Source organism: Sinocyclocheilus grahami, unplaced genomic scaffold (genome assembly GCF_001515645.1).
Source record: "Sinocyclocheilus grahami isolate Dianchi unplaced genomic scaffold, SAMN03320097.WGS_v1.1 scaffold22.1, whole genome shotgun sequence".
NCBI classification, from domain to species: Eukaryota; Metazoa; Chordata; class Actinopteri; order Cypriniformes; family Cyprinidae; genus Sinocyclocheilus; species Sinocyclocheilus grahami.
The window spans coordinates 2750106-2755183 of NW_015505201.1; positions in this window are offsets into that span (position 1 = coordinate 2750106).

The following is a 5078-nucleotide window of genomic DNA, read 5'->3' on the forward strand; positions in this document are numbered from 1 at the left end:
TAAATTATATATATATATATATATATATATATATATATATATATATATATATAGTATTGAAATATACATTTATTATTATATTACTATCATTATTTTCATTTTAGTATTTTCTTTTTAATTATTTTATAGTACAGTCATTATTTAACATTTTAAATATGTTTTAAATAATTAATTTATGCTCTTTTTAATTTAAAAAAAATGATTGTGTCCAGACAGGAAAACTTAAAAATAAATCATCTGGACACATTAAGTTAATTATGAGGTTTTTTGTTGTTGTTGTTGTTGTTGTTGTTTATTTTTTAGATAGTCTTTAGAAGCTGAATGATCAAAAATATGCTTTTTATTTGAGGTGAAATTTGACCCGAAAACATTCTTCTTAGGTTTCACCTGTTCAAACACGTTATCTTTCAGCTCTGTTATCTCTCAGTTTTCCTGGCTCTCCATATCATGTGGTCGACTCGTGTGAAAGATTATGTTCTAAATTGAATCACAGCTGATAAGTGCACCATCAACTACAAAAGCTGTAATACAGAACGATGACAGGGCACTAACATACTGTACACTCTTAAAAATAAAGGTGCTTCACGATGCCATAGAAGAACCTTTTTGTCTAAATGGTTCCATAAAGAACCTTTAACATCTGAAGAACCTTTCTGTTTGACAAAAGGTTCTTTGTGGTGAAAGAAGGTTCTTCAGATTACAAAAAGGTAAGAAAGAGATGGTTCTTTAAAGAACCTTTGACTGAATGGTTCTTCTATGGCATCGCTTGAAGAACCTTTTGAAGCACCTTTATTTTTAAGAGTGTACCCGCCAAACACACATGTAAGCCTCTGAAACAAAGAACTCTCTATTAAAACTTTCTAATGTTTTGTCTTCAGGATGAAAACTGACGCCACCTATTTCCCCGGCTCGTATTAATCAGCATCCTGTGCACTGCTTTTAACACATGATATTACCGAAGGAAAGTTTGAAAGGTATGTTTTTGTGTTTTTCTTGCATTTGTGTCTCACCTTCTTGCACGGTGTATTCATCCTCCACCAAATAATTGTAGTTTCCACACAAGCCGCATGTACGGTTGCTGTGCTGCTTGGCCAGCGTTAATTGAATGTTATGCGAGGGGTCTAAACGGATGGAGAACCCAAACTCTTCGCTCCATAATCGAATGTACCCCAGTTCATACACTCTAAAAAATGCTGGGTTGTTTTAACACAACTTTGGGTCAAATATGGACTAACCCAACCACTGGGTTAAATTTGTACATTACATTTTTAACCCAAGAGTTGGGTTAGTCCAAATTTGACCCAAAGTTGGGTTGAAATAACCCAGCATTTTTTAGAGTGTACCCTGCGAACACAGAGCTCGATGCATACGGCAGTGGGAGCCTGGAGGGGAAAAATCCAGAAGTATTTTTAAATGCTCTACCCTGTTGAAAAGACTAGCATGACTAGTTGTGTTTTATATGCTGGTGAGCTGGTGTCACAAACCAGGCTGCTTAACTACTTTGACAGCACTAACTAGCATAAACCAGCCATGATAATGTCTGATAATGTTATGATAATGATAGTCTAAGCTGGTATTTTCAACAGGGTATAGTGATAAATAATGACGTATATAAAAATCCTAAAGAATGCTAAATGAATTGTTATCATGATTTTGAATAAAATAAAAATAAAAATAAGGAAAATACACTGTAAAAAAATATATACTGCCGTTCGAAAGTTTAGGATCAGTAAGGTTTGTAATGTTTTTTAGAGAAGTCTCTTCTGCTCATCTTCCTATTTTGAATAAATTGTGTTCTTTTTAACTTTTTATTAATCAAAAAAATCCTGAAAAAAAGAATCACAGGTTCCAAAAAAAATATGAAGCGGCACAACTGTTTCCAACATTGATAATAAATCAGCATATTAGAATGATTTCTGAAGGATCATGTGACACTACACTGGAGTAATGATGCTGAAAATTCAGCTTTGCTTTCCCCGGCTCGTATTAATCAGCATCCTGTGCACTGCTTTTAACACATGATATTACCGAAGGAAAGTTTGAAAGGTATGTTTTTGTGTTTTTCTTGCATTTGTGTCTCACCTTCTTGCACGGTGTATTCATCCTCCACCAAATAATTGTAGTTTCCACACAAGCCGCAAGCCCGAGGGGTCTAAACGGATGGAGAACCCAAACTCTTCGCTCCATAATCGAATGTACCCCAGTTCATACACTCTAAAAAATGCTGGGTTGTTTTAACACAACTTTGGGTCAAATATGGACTAACCCAACCACTGGGTTAAATTTGTACATTACATTTTTAACCCAAGAGTTGGGTTAGTCCAAATTTGACCCAAAGTTGGGTTGAAATAACCCAGCATTTTTTAGAGTGTACCCTGCGAACACAGAGCTCGATGCATACGGCAGTGGGAGCCTGGAGGGGAAAAATCCAGAAGTATTTTTAAATGCTCTACCCTGTTGAAAAGACTAGCATGACTAGTTGTGTTTTATATGCTGGTGAGCTGGTGTCACAAACCAGGCTGCTTAACTACTTTGACAGCACTAACTAGCATAAACCAGCCATGATAATGTCTGATAATGTTATGATAATGATAGTCTAAGCTGGTATTTTCAACAGGGTATAGTGATAAATAATGACGTATATAAAAATCCTAAAGAATGCTAAATGAATTGTTATCATGATTTTGAATAAAATAAAAATAAAAATAAGGAAAATACACTGTAAAAAAATATATACTGCCGTTCGAAAGTTTAGGATCAGTAAGGTTTGTAATGTTTTTTAGAGAAGTCTCTTCTGCTCATCTTCCTATTTTGAATAAATTGTGTTCTTTTTAACTTTTTATTAATCAAAAAAATCCTGAAAAAAAGAATCACAGGTTCCAAAAAAAATATGAAGCGGCACAACTGTTTCCAACATTGATAATAAATCAGCATATTAGAATGATTTCTGAAGGATCATGTGACACTACACTGGAGTAATGATGCTGAAAATTCAGCTTTGCGTCACATGAATAAATTTCATTTTAAAGTATATTAAAATAGAAAACCATTATTTAAAATGGCAATAATATTTCACAATATTACTGTTGTTTCTGTATTTTTTTATCAAATAAATGCAGCCTTGTTGAGCAGAAGAGACTTCTTTAAAAACATAAAAAATCCTTGATCCCAAACTTTTTAATAGCAGTGTATATATATATATATATATAATCGAACCGATTCGCCAGGTGTTCCGTCTCGAATTCGAATTAACATACTACTCTTGTAGACGGTTTATAAGTATATATTGTACATAGTATGCTAATATTTGTAGTGCGCATCAGTCGGGTTGCAGAAGTAAAATCTCATTCATTTTCTCCATATGTAAATTGATTTTTAAGGTAATTAAGACCTGCTTTGAGGTTGTTAATCCATGACATGTTACATCCTTTTATTGAAGCCCCAGTTTGCATTATTTCAGCTTATATTTTAAAATGATGGTGCATTTTTAAATAGCAAAATTTCTGGTAAAAAAACAACATTACCCATGATTCAGCAAATTAATCTCCACCAATCACAGAGCAAAGTGTGCTGATTTTTAAATACTTTTTTTTTTTTTTTGCTTCAAATCAAATTTTTTTCATAATGTGATTCTTGTTGTAGCTGGTCGGTTTGGTTCATGGCTTATAAAGGTCTTTGCACACTGAGTCCGAAATTCTCGTCCTAAATTTTCGCACGTTAAAAAATAAAATTCAGATCAGGTTCGATTTTCTGCATTTTCACATCCGTAGCAAGCATTTTGATACCACCAGGAAAGGATGACGAATACGAAGAAGAAAAAAACGCATATGAAAATTTTGAACTCGGTGTGCAAGGACCTTAACTCTTTAACAAAATCTTTACAAAAATCCCTATGGGAAAAATACATGCTCTCCACAGCTCTTCCACTGTCATCCCTCCCTGCATAGTGACTAAACTACCCATTTATTTAGTGACCAGAGATTTAAATATATTGTATTTGTGAAATAATGTGTTTAACAAGATAGGACAAAACTGTATTTACATTGAACAATTCATTATAATGTGTGACATTTAATTTTTTTTATATAGTTTACATAAAGACAATGAAGCCTATTTTTAAACATTAATATTTTCAAAATAATTAAATAATAAAATGATTATTGAAAACATGTTCAATTAATTAATAAATTAAATATTTATTAATACATTTAATAAATTAAATATTCACATTACTGTAATATGAAAAGGCCTCATTCTCTTCATTACTGTAAAATGGATTATGTAATATTTAATATAAAAATTAGGGCTGTCAAATTAGGGCTGGGCGATATAGCAAAAAAATGTATCAACGATATAATGTTTCATATCGTTTGGTATCGATAATTATTTACATTTTTTATAACCTTTTTTTAAAACAAAAAACAATAAAAAAATGTTTAAATGTAACCACTGTATTTATAATTAACACAATTTATTGAGACAAACAACAAATATTTTTTGTTTTAACAATCAAACACAATAAAAATGAAACATTTTTAAACTAATTTCTAATGTTTTATATGCAGATTAAATAGGTCTTTATTGTATTGGTCTAATTGTCTCCCAAGGCCACAGGAGGGCGCAACGAGCAAAATAATGCAGCGCATTTAAATTGTCAATGCAAGGAAGTAACTCTATAAAAACGTGCATTACGTCTAAATTAACTCATAAAAATCAAATATAATTTCGTAAATTGCATAAACAATTATGAACAAAACAGCATCATGTATTTATGCATTTCTTAATCCAAAGAGCCGAAGCGCCATTCACACAGACTGCATTTAAAAACATGAGATGCAGTGAAAAGAAATAAACCTCCACAAATTCGCAACGTGTTTTCTAAACGTTTAAACTGTTTTAACTTTGCATGGCTTTTTATACATCTCTTCTGTGAGACGCGAGTGTAGCAGTCATATTTGTCCGTCTAAAAAATGCGCTGAATATGCGTTTTGTGTGAATGGCTTGGTTTCGGTTTTAACCCATTCAAGATCTTCTCTGCATTTAGCTTATATATTTCTCTAATATTTTGAATGAATAAC